This window comes from Sphaerodactylus townsendi, linkage group LG01, assembly GCF_021028975.2.
Source record: "Sphaerodactylus townsendi isolate TG3544 linkage group LG01, MPM_Stown_v2.3, whole genome shotgun sequence".
Lineage (NCBI taxonomy): Eukaryota > Metazoa > Chordata > Lepidosauria > Squamata > Sphaerodactylidae > Sphaerodactylus > Sphaerodactylus townsendi.
The window spans coordinates 82,019,709-82,031,944 of record NC_059425.1 but is presented as its reverse complement, the minus strand read 5'-3'; the positions used below and the strand labels follow the sequence as shown (position 1 = coordinate 82,031,944).

The 12,236-nt window shown below is 45.1% G+C and overlaps 1 protein-coding gene across 13 annotated transcripts in view; it reads right to left on the bottom strand.

Moving 5' to 3' along the window:
* The window catches only part of RGS7 (regulator of G protein signaling 7), a 228,464-nt gene that overhangs the window by 125,533 nt on the left and 90,695 nt on the right, over positions 1–12,236 (bottom strand). The window contains exon 1 of one of the 13 annotated variants that reach the window (XM_048485452.1): positions 5,212–5,215. The exons of 11 other annotated variants lie outside the window; for them this stretch is intronic. The gene's annotated coding sequence lies outside the window, so the exon portion shown is untranslated. Of the gene's footprint in view, positions 1–3,067; positions 3,087–5,211; positions 5,216–12,236 lie in introns of those variants that run through there. One more of the 13 variants, XM_048485460.1, reaches the window with a different exon arrangement.

Genomic DNA, 12,236 nt, shown 5'->3' with positions numbered 1-12,236 from the left:
ACTCTGACTAAAGCTTCAAACTACTTCTGAAATTCAACAGCTGTTTGTTGTCTTAGAAAATTCTCCGATACCTTCATAAAAAATTCCAGAAAATGTGTACTGACTTTTTAAATCAGCTATTAAGCTAGAAGTTATACAATACCCAACAGGATGTAAAATAATACTTTGGCAGTGCCAATGAAAGAACATGAAAGGATGACACTGCCACCTGGCAAAGGAGCTGAATCATGTGAAAATTGATTTTGCTTTGATCTAGCAAGTTCAGTTCTTAGAAAATGTAGTGCAAACCTTGCAGAAACAGAGTAGCGAGATCAAAGCAGAGTTTATTACAATGTCTAAAGATCAATCCTATGTATATTTACACAGAACTGAGATCCAGTGCGTTCAATGGAGTAACCTCTCAAATAAGCATTAAGTATCCTTAAGCACCCTACCCATGAGATTAAGAAAAGCTGTGAAATCTAGGCTGCACGATAGTTTTGATTTCATGACTTAGAAACTGATCTTGTAAGAGGTGAAAGTCTCATGTTCTCCGACGAAGATGGCTTACATCATCCTTGTCTCCTCCATTTTATTCCTACAACCGTGCGGGCAGTGACTGGAACCCATGGAAACAATCCAGGTTGCTTTTGTGCCCTCACACTTCTCTTTTTTTAAAAAATGCTGCAACACATGCATAGCTATGCAGGCATACAGAAATGAACCCCCATAGCCATGCCTATTGTCCCGCAATCTGGTCAGCTGCACCTATGTAGCTGCACATGTGCAACAAATTTTTAAAAAGAAAAAGGGACCTCCCTGCAATGGCAGGGCAATAATGAGCATGTTGCTTTAGATTGGTCATACTTACTGCCATGGAAATAAAACATGCTTGGGGGACTTTGTATCCTGTGGAGCCCTCAGAGAATCTGTCCACAACCTGCTGGGCAACCTGCGTAGAATGGCAGGTGGGTGGAGTTTCCCTAACAGTGGACAGTGTGGAACATACTGTGAATGGGTAGAAGGGAGGGAAATAAAGCATCCCCTGCCTGGCCATTCACACAGGAATGGCTCAGACCTGGGATTTTGCAAAAGAATAGCTAATTTAGCAACTTTCAAAAATCACAGGTTGAGGGAACTAAAGGGGTCAAGACCCCTTTGGGGAAGGGGACCTCTGCAAAGTCCCTCCCCCAAACAGTTTGTATTGTGCCCTACATTCATTATGATTAGCCTGTGCAGAATCGACCACTGACTGAACTTAGTGGCATCTGGGCTCTTAACTTGCCAAACCCATGACAAAAGCCATTACAGAAATCATGCTGCTCTTCACACTTTACATATATGTTTAATGGAACCCTCACTTATTAAAATTTAGTTACTGCTGAGCAGGACCGGAGAGAGAGGGAACTGCTCCCGGGGCACATGTGCGCCCTGCACCCCTGCCACACCCCGCCCTACCCCTGGAACTCCCCAGAACGCCCTCGCCACGCAATGGCCATCTCCCCCACACCAGTGTGTTCCTGGTTCGTCGTGCACCTCCCCCCCATCCCCTTGGTGCTACACCACTGCTGCTGAGCAATATGCCTAGAATGGCAGTTTTTGTTCTTTTCTATTGTCTTTGCATAAGGAGGTTTTTGATGCTGTCCTTTCTACAGTAAATTCAGAGTGGCAAAGGAGCAAATATGCACCAGCATGCCCAATAGAGTTGCCAACCTCCAGGCATTGCCTGCTGCTCTTCCAGTGCTGCTACTGGTCTCCAGATGACAGAGATCACTTCCTTTAGAAAAGATGGCTGCTTTGGAGAGTAGACTGTATGGAATTATATACCAGCAATGTCCCTCTGTTCCCCAAATGCCACCTTCCCCAGGTATCACTCCCAAATCTTCAGGTATTTCCCAACCCAGAGTTGGTAACCCTAATACACACAAGGGCAACAGTTCCAGGCTGGAATCATTATTGAAGCTAAAAAGTTCCAAGCCAGATAATACCCAGTAGTTTCACCTGGAAAACTTGTTCGGGATAGTAACACATTTGGGCACAGGGGTGGGGGGGGGACCCACTGCACATTCATCAGTCTGCTCTGCACTATAGAACTGACTGAGCCCCAGGGAAGTTCCATAAGAAGAACTCTCATCCATGTTACAGGATTATTGAAAGCTGCTTCAGCTGAACTGCAAATGAACATGCTGACAATAAAGTTGGAACTTTTAAACTGGCCACCTGAAATTAATCATGTATATTCTACCTCTCCCAAAATATCAGTTCTCATTATCTACTTACAGAGATGGTGCAAGGTTGTGCCAGTGTGTTTTCCCCCTCTGCTGATGCAAGGGGCACCCAAGCCAACAGCAGAGGGGGGGAAGGCACCAGTGGCCAACTGCCCCTCAGCTCCACAGTGGTGAAAGCTAGAAGTCCTGGACTTACATCAACCAAAAGTCCATTAAGACCTGTGGAGGACTTTACAGTGGGGGGGGGGGGGTTGGCTTTTTCTGCCTAACCATGCTGCCAGAAATCCCTCTGGAGGTAATAAGGTAGCATCGCAGGGGCACCATCCTTGGCCATCTGAGGCTTTGGACTGGGCTGCAAAAATATTATACACACACACCAAGTTTAACTGGGCATAACTGTAGCTTGTATGTCAATGTAAGATGATCCCTCTTTTTATGGAATACCTGGGGGAAAAATCTAGTCATGCTTTTGAGTAAATAGTCATATGAAGCCAAGAAGATGAGTGAGTGGCCAGTGTTTCAGTCAGAGATCTTTCACAACAACTAATCTGTTAAGTATTTTAATTGGAGATGCCACAGATTAAATGTGCAAAACATGTGCACTCTGCCACAGAGTTATGGTTCTCCCGATGTGATATGGTCTAACTTAAAATGTATCTGTTAGTCCATTTATCCAGTAGACAAGTCCAAGCACTCAAGAGAAGACTGCTGGAATGAATTGCTCATATGGATTAGTAGGTCTTGAGGACAGCTGAGATTCTTATGAACAATTTTGCTGCTCAGAAAGTGAAAAAGATGCAGTTGTTGAAGGGAGTTACAGAGATTGATACAGTCAGAGGAGGGACAAAGCACTCACTTACTGTCTTGCTAGTGATGTGTGGTTTCTAGCAGGTATCCATATTTATGATGTGATGGGAAGTCAGATAAAGTTCATTGGCACACCATTATGGGACACCATTTATTTGTAGGAGCACTAATGATACTGCCATTACCTAAAGCAAAAGCAAAATTGATTATACAGCTTGGTGAGCAAGGCTAAAGGAAGCAGGAGTTCAGGTGGTGTTCCTGTCAATCTTTCTAGCTAACACAAACTAGTGGGGAGCTATTTTAGTCCTGATTCTCATAGAGAGAGAGTAATATATTACTAATTAAAGCAAACTTGGAGAGGAGAAAATAAACATGAATTCACAATTGCAAATAAAAATAAGGGTAGTGAATAGCAAAGAGGAAAAAAATCCTTCACAAATTTGATTTTAGCAAAATTATTGAACTGGCAAGAAAAGTCTAGCAAGAAGCATGTCTCGAGGACAACTGCCATTTTTTCAGACAGGAGAATCACATCTTGAAATGCAAGATGGGAGAAGCAGTCATCCAATCTTTTAAAAAAAGCATACAACATGAGAAAATTGAATCTAGAGAACAAATCAGATATTTTCTATAAATAAAGCTATCAAAAAGATAATTAAAACATAATAAATGTACCAGCCCCATCCAAAGGGGCCCCAAAAGGGCTTGAAGGAGAGATGCGGCTCATGACAACGTGCCTGCCTTCCCCAGAGCACTTACCTGATGAAGGAGGCAGATGAACCAGCAGCTGCCCACCCATCAGCCCCACTGCTGCAAAACCCAGAAGTCCGGATGCTGCAGGGCTTCCCTGGCATCCCGATCAGACACAAGTCCTGTCAGACCTATGGAGGGCTTTCCGGTAGTGGGGTTTTTTTCTTGCAGTTTTTGCTCTCTGTGCCACCTGAAAGCTCCCTTGGAGGTGATGAGATGCTGCTGTAATGGGGCTAGTCCTGCCACTGAGGACTTTGGGTGGGCCTGCCCTTTATTTCTGTGACATGTCATGCTTCAACTGCCTTTTTCACATATTAAGCCTCTATTAAAGGGGCAGGATCTTTGTTTCCAGGCCTTTTGGTATCTTCTCAGGAACAATGTTTAGAAGTATTGTCAAAGGCTTTCACAGCCGGATTCAGCTGGTTCTGGTGGGTTTTCCAGGGCTGTGTGGCCGTGGTCTGGTGGATCTTGTTCCTAACATTTCGCCTGCACCTGTGATTGGCATCTTCAGAGGTGTATCACAGAGGGAAGTCTGTAATACATTGTGATACACCTCTGAAAATGCCAGCCACAGATGCAGGCGAAATGTTAGGAACAAGATCCACCAGACCACGGTGACACAGCCTGGAAAACCCACCAGAAGCAATGTTTAGAAGAGTGGTAGGTGGCATGTCAAAATGTGAATGGGAAAGATCCAGTTGTCTCCCAAGGAGCCTTTCTCTGGGTTTAGGATCCTTTCTCCATCAGTTACATTGGAACACCCACTGAAACTGGAAAAAAGCCTTGAAACGTTGCTCCGAAGTGTTATGGGATAGGAGCAGGATCTACCCCACTTCCATTGTCCTACCCCATCTTTGTAAATGACAGAACTGAGTGGGAAGAGCAATGGAAGACACATCTCTCTCTCTCTTCTCTCATTTTCTGCTTGGTGATAAAAGAAAAAACAATATTCAGCGTTCATGACAAGAGTCAGCAAGATGTCTGCAATTTGTTGCCAATTTGTTTTAGTGTTACTCCCTGTTTTCAAAATCTGTTGAACCATACTGTGAAAGACCATGCTGTGACATACATTCCCCTCTGAAATAGTATTATATACATTTTGTTTCTATTAGCACATGTATGCTAGCCAAAATTGGGAGAACTGTGCCGAGCTGTACGGGGACAAAATGGCGCCCAGGGCAACACCTGCCCAAGCTTCCCCCCACCATGCCCCACTTACAGTTCTCTAGGGCAGTTCCCTACTTGTGAGGACCAGGGAGTTGATGCTAAGGACTGGGGGGTCTATGTGGAAGAGGCGCCAGCCCTGGCAGCCCCCAGCCCCTCCGCTCTCAGAAGACCTCAGAAGGAGCCCTGGGCCATGCTGCCCTTCACTGTCACTTTATCAGCCTCACAGTAGTCTAGGCTGAGAAAGAGGCTCCGCCAAGCCTGTAAGAGACAGCTGGCTGACCTTTCTTACAGGGGTGCTTGGCCAGCAATTGCCCTGTCTCTGACTCTTTGCCCACAGCTTCCTCATTCTGGAGATGGGCCGGCCTGGTGGCATGCAAGGCATTACTCTGCAAACCACAGCTTTCTGTGGGAGCCATTCTGCACATAGGCAAAGGGACCCACATTTTTCCTGGGTCCTACACCAGGGGGTCAGGATCAGGGAGTGAGGGCTAGGGTTGGTAGACCCGCATCCCAGTCCCTCGCCATAAGTCCCACTGAGCCAGTCACATCTCCTCTGACCTCTGTGCACCGAGCCTTGTGGGGGAGCCCAGCATGCTTGCAGGCAGGCCGGATTTGAATGTGGGCACCGGCTTCAGAGACAGGTGGGTGAGAGGATGACCTGCCGGCCTTTTGGTCTCCCACAGGCAGCAGGTAGCTGAGGAGTGGAAAGTTAAGTGCCAGCAGGCCAACCGCCTGGTGCTGCATCTCCAGCAGGAGGCCTTCTGGAAACAGCCTGGACAATGCCTCGTTCTATGCCCTGCAGAACCACCAAGTCGCCTCTGTCTCCAGGACAGCTGCGCTGGTGTGAGAAGCCAGGCAGCCACCCAGACACAGAGACCAGACCGGAACCTGCCCAAATCAAGTGTAATAAACTATGCTGTCCATGGCTGGGCTGCTTAGAATCAGGCTGAAGTGTTGTCCATAGGGCTTACTTCTGGGAAACTGTGTGCCTACTGCCCACGACCTTGGCTTTGGTGCCCCCCAGGGCCCACACTCAATCAGTTGGAGTTCCTGCCCCTTCCTAGGCTCAGGTTCCTCACACACCCCTCGCCCCATGCCCCACTTACCTCAGCCAGCCCGGACAGAGTCATACTGGGGAAAAATGGCACCCAGGAGGGCAGGAGCCCAGAGCACCCCCTTTGTAGGGGGGCTCCTGATCACGGTGGGGCCAGGCCGCAGTGCCAGTTGGGCACTAGGTGCCACTGGTGCAGCCAGACAACAGCCAGCCCCAGTGGGAGAGAAGCCTCCCGGCCATGCAACTGGGCCTAGCCTTGGGTGCGGGCAAGTGGCACCCCAACACATGGAAGGGTGCCAGGCACCAACCGGGTCACCACACCACAGGAGAGGCTGGGTGCACCCCCACACCCCCCCACACACACATTTGGCATCCAGCACCCCCCCACACACACACACACACACAAGGCATGTGACCAAAAGGCATGTGCCCAAGCATATGGGTTACCCCATGTCCCTATAGGCCTATGCCCCTGGAACCGTGCAACCATTTCCATGCACCCAGAACACATAAGCTTCCACCCACACTGGGCATAAGTTGTTGGGTTTAAAAAAAATTCAGAAGAGCTTCAAAAGTGGTTTATGTTTGGTATTACCTATAACTGTGACAAAACCTTCTAAAAGATCTCCTTAAAAACACTCTCCTTGTTTTGAAAGAAAAAACTCTCCAAAATTGCACTAGATTCAGCCATCAATTTTAAGTAATGGGGTCTATCCATTTTGTTTATCTACTATTGAAAGCACTGCAAGATATTACATTGCCAATATAAATGTTTCAGATGTTTGGCATTTCTGGTATCACATAAATTGCTGAAATTTATGTCCTTGGAGAACAAGCTCTCTCATTATTAAGGCTTGCCAGCAGTTGCTGGGAAATGGTTCTTAGATTGTCATAAAAGATTTAATCATTTTTCTTGAGGTTGTTGACAATTATCATCATTGAGTATCCAAACATGTTCTGCCCATTCCTTACTCCACAGTGCAGTATAGTGTAGTGGACAGAATGTTGGAACAGGAACTAGGAGAGATTCCTGTTCATTCCTCCTACACTGCCATGAAATAACCTTGGTCCAGTCACTCTCTCAGGTAAACTTACTTCACAGGTCTTGAAATGAGATAGAAGAATCAGATATGCTACCCAGGGCTCCACAGAAGAAGAATGGAATACAAATGTACTGGATAGATTTCCAAAAACGTCAGAGTCATCCATGCATTGATCTGTGTTCTGGATGACTCTGATAAGGCCTGGTTCAAATATACAGATGAACATAAGAAGCCCATCCAGAGCGCTCCCATGCCCCATCCAGAGGGGCCTGCCTCCTCCAAAGGGCTTTCCCAGGGCACAGGAAGCTCCCCAAAAAACAGTGAATCCCCCATAGGGGATAGTGGAGATATACCCCCAAAAATGTGGTGTATCTCTGTTGCTGGCTTCGCTGACACAAAAGGGCTGGGTGGGCAGTGGAGGCCAATTACAGTTGGCTCCATCCCCTGGCTTGCCCCTGGAACACCCCCAGCCATGACAGCACAGTATTTTGCACCAGCAGGCTTGGGGCTGAGCGGTGGCTTCCAGGTCAAACGTTGCACAGCTGTGCTGTCCAAGTAAATAACCCTCCCCCACCATATTTACCCCTTGCACCAGCTCCAGTGGGGGATTCACTTCTGGACTGAGCCGTCAGGCATCTACTTAGTTTTCTATATCAGAACATCTAATTCCTAGCAAGAAGAACAACCTCAAACACCACATAAAATTATCTGTACTTGAATATCTTCTTATTTTAATATCTGTAAGTTAGTTCATTCTTACTACTTTTAATCATAACACAGTCTGTTTAAAATGGTGATTACACATTTCTCATACACATGAATGCCTTTTGGCCCTTAACAAATACACCTCATCTTTGAATTGTATCTCTGTTTTCATGAAGTTGGACATTCCTGCCATTCTTCTGCACTTGGGCCTCATCACATAGAATTCCACTGATATGGGTTTCTACAAAAGGTTATATTATTGTGTTACTTCTTCATTCCCTCTTGCCAAGGCCAATCTATTCTGGATCTCTTTTTTGGCATCTTATCTGAGAGGCTAGACTTGGTCTGCAGAAACATCCTCTTTGATCTTTTTGGTCAAATCCAACAGCTGTTTCCCTATATTCTTCACCATATCTGTGGCATCTGGCCAATGGTCTTGATTTTTTCCTCCCCAAAGTAATCTTGTAAAACAAGATTGATCTCATACAGACTTCAATGTGCATGCATACTATAAATAGCGAGAAGGCTGCTAAAGAAGCAGAAAAGAAACTGGCTATCCTAGAGATGAGTCACCAGCTTCTGAAACAAACTTAGAACTGTGTGGGCATGCTAGTGTTCCTTCAGTCATATTTTGCCTGTTCTCACCTTGCTTACTTTTTTCAAAAGTAATCAGTAACCGCAACTGGCATCTCTTTGCAGAAACGTCAGTTCACAGGTAAGCCTATAAAATACAGCAGCTTCCTTCTTATTGATTGGCAATAGGTCCAGTTTTAACAAAATTGAAAAACAGGTAGACTTGATTTGACTTGCTGGGGAATTCCTATCTTGTCCATGCAATGACTGCTAGTATTAATATATGTATTTATTTATTTTCTGTATACTTATTGCCCACTTATCACCAAAGTCCCAGGACAGGGGGTTTCGGTGATGGGTGGACAATGAGTATACAGTAATAAGTATACAGTAATAATCTGATCATTGCAAATCTGTCTCATGGATCTACTTTCTCCACTGTAAATGTTGATGAGCAAAGACCTTAAAGTAGAAAGAAAAATCACCAGCAATGAACTTCATTAAAAGCTGAATAGATAATCAGTGACCCAGTATTAACTGAAAAGGAAATGAAGCCACTGGAAAATGTCTCATCTGGTTTCCAATAACTGATTCAAATGATTTAGCTATTTCACACAGCAAACCAATGCCAATGTTCCAGTACAAATTTGTTCAAGGAAATTTCCTGATAGGCTGCCACCTGGGACAGCTGGCAGAAGTCAGTCAAGGGCAAGCCTCTCCTAGAAGGCAACTGTATGGCAGGAGACAATTAGCATCACCATCACCACCAGCAGCCTAAGAGAAGGTGGGCAGGAAGTAGCTATTATAATCACACCTTGTTGTCTACCATTTCAGTAAGAGGAAGCATAGCTTCCATAACTTTCTTTTGAAGAGGGCAATTCAGGCACAAGAGCTGTGCTTCCTCACCTCTCTGCAAGCTGTGGATGGTGAGGAGCCTTGAAGCTGCTGCTAGTTTCACACTTGAATCACCTTCTTTGCTACAAAGAAGCAGTGGCAACAAGGAGTAGCCAGAGACCACCACCATCTTACCTCAACAGGTACCTCCTTCAGGACTTCTGTGCCTCAGCCACAACAGCCCAGCAAAATTAGAAAGCCAGACCAAAAGTGATGTAACACTTGATGTGGACTGGTCATGTGATGTGGGCTTCAAGGATGTTCTGTTTCCCAAACTTCCCCCTATGGAGAGAGCTGTAGTGCAATAAAACCCATATCACATCATGCAAAATGGGAAACAGGGACATGTGCCCTACTAGTGAGCATTCAAAGGCTTTCTAGCCAGTGGTAGAAACAAAATGCTGGGTTAAGGATTCATTCTTTGCAAAGGAAGATTGCAGGACAGATGCCTTGAAACGATTGTTCAGTATATCTTCTACAACATTCTTACTGTATTGTCATGATCTGCTTATATCTATTGTTCAGCGTTATTTATTGCTCAGTGTGAAATGTTGTATTATCCTGTATGCATACTTATGTGTTCATGTACTCAGTGATGTTGCTGAATCTTTAACATAGTTAATTTGTTTTATTTAGGTCCTTCTTTTTATGGTTGTTCTGGTTTTCTAGAAGAGCCTTTCCTTTTTATTTTCCTGTATGGATGCTTTAAGGAGGCCTCAAAGCCATTGAAAACTGATTGAGCCAATCATACTTCATCAGCACGCTGTTGTTACCGCAGAGACCAAGAATGCTGACACTGGCCTATCTAGCCCAATGATAAATACTTAGCTTGGTTCATGTCTGTCAAACCAAGTCTGGAATTCGGAGTTTTAAAAATTCAATAGATCCTTCAGACTAATTACACATTACACTTTTCCTGGGTCCTCCCCAGGTCTACATGATCAAGCTGGTATTGTGAGTTCTGTGCTAGAAATCTGAGCTTGAGTGTGCCTCATGTTTAGATTGGGACTACAGCACACAAGGAGCAGGAGTTTCAGTCTTCCCTCCACTTTCCACACTTGAAAGGGCCCCAGGGAATAATTAATTGCCTCACTGGAGACTCCACATGACCTGCTCTGGGTTTCTCCAATGGACAATTTGGTCACACAGCCATTTGTCAGGAAGGAGAAATCCCCCCCTCCCTTTGTGCCACAGTCCTTCTCAAAACCAGGTCCAAGTGCACGTGGGATTAAGGTCCAATCATAGAATTCACTATACATGTTTTACTATGCAGACCCAGGGAGGTCCCAAGGAAAAGATGACATGTAGTTAGGCTGTATTCAGGATTGCCAGCTCCAGGGTTGGGAAAGTCCTGGAGATTTGGGGGTAGAATTTGGAAGTGAGGGAGCTCAGCAATGATGCAATGCCCTACAGTCTGCCCCACAGACCTGCCATTTTCTCCTGAACTGATCTCTGTCGTCTGGAGATGAGTTGTAGTTCCAGGAATTCCAAGCCTTACCTGGAATTTGGCAACCCTAGCTCTATTAAGCGTCACTAAGGCTTGGAGAGCCAGCGAGGTGTAGTGGTTAAGAACAGGGGGACTCTAATCTGGGTAACTGAGTTTGATTCCCCACTCCTCCACATGAGCGGAAGAGCCTTATCTGGTGAAGCAAATTTGTTTTCCTATTCCTGCTGAGTGACTTGGGCTAGTCACAGTTCTTTCAGAACTCTCTCAACCTCACCTATGTCACAAGGAGTTTGTAAGCCACCTTGACTCTCTTTATAGGAGAGAAAGGCAATGTATCAATCCAAACTCCTCTTCTTTTTTCTCCTATTTTAGAGAAGGGCACAATGAATGTAGATTTTGGTGACAGTTTCGAAATCAGGTTGAAAGGGATGAAGGTGAGTGCCTCTGCAAAACAGAATACATGGGTAATCCAAAAGTCACAAAGCAAAGAGGTAAATTACAGTAAACTTTCAAATACTAGGGAAACAGTGAAATATGTATAGACAACTTTCTGTACCTAATTACTGCAGGCTTTAGGTGAGATAGGGTGCCAAGTATTCTGTTTTGAAGAGACCAGGGCAATCTCACAAATGGTGAGTAATTCAGAACTAGATATCAGATCATTATAAGGCACCTTCCTTCCTCAGTCAGGCAAAGTAAAGAAACCCCACTGTCAATGCAGTTCTTCCTCTAATAGAGGAATTAGTAAAATATAATTACTTTTCCTTACTATGAAAGCAACATGGTTAGGCTGACACTGTTCATATGTTAACCCATCTCGTATCAACAATAGCAGGGGATTCACATGAATCATGTAAAATCCATTAGGGACACTGAAACTCATTTTGCTTATGAAAGTAGTGTGTTTTGGGAGTAAGGCATAAGACAAAACAAATACTGCTTTATCTTTTTTAATGCCATGCATATTTTTCTACAACAATAGTGTACCAAATATGGAGCAGCCAGATAATTTTTGCAGGCTGGGAGCCATGTAAACAAAGCTGAACATTATCCCTACTTCTAATTTTATCAGAAATGACTCTTTTGCAACGGGACCAGTAGTAATCCAAGCTACTTCACTGTGTTGTTGTGAGGATATGTTACTCTGAGCTGAACTAACTTGGAGAAGGGTCAGAATAAATATAAACAAAACAAAATAAACCTGTACCAGTTGCTGGAAGAAAGATCTTGGTTGGACTTCAGACCTATTCTGGGATAGGGTTACCAACTTCCAGGTGAAGCATGGAATTACACCTGGTCTCCAGGAGCCAGAAATCAGTTTCCCTGGAGCAGGGGTAGGGAACCTGCGGCTCTCCAGATGTTCAGGAACTACAATTCCCATCAGCCCCTACCAGCATGGCCAATTGGCCATGCTGACAGAGGCTGATGGGAATTGTAGTTCCTGAACATCTGGAGAGCCGCAGGTTCCCTACCCCTGCCCTGGAGGAAATGGCAGCTTCAGAGGGTGGATTCTATGGCATCACATCCCTGCTGTGGTCCCAAATTCAATCCTTCCCAGGCACTGCCAAACTGCACTCCCTCTCTTTCTG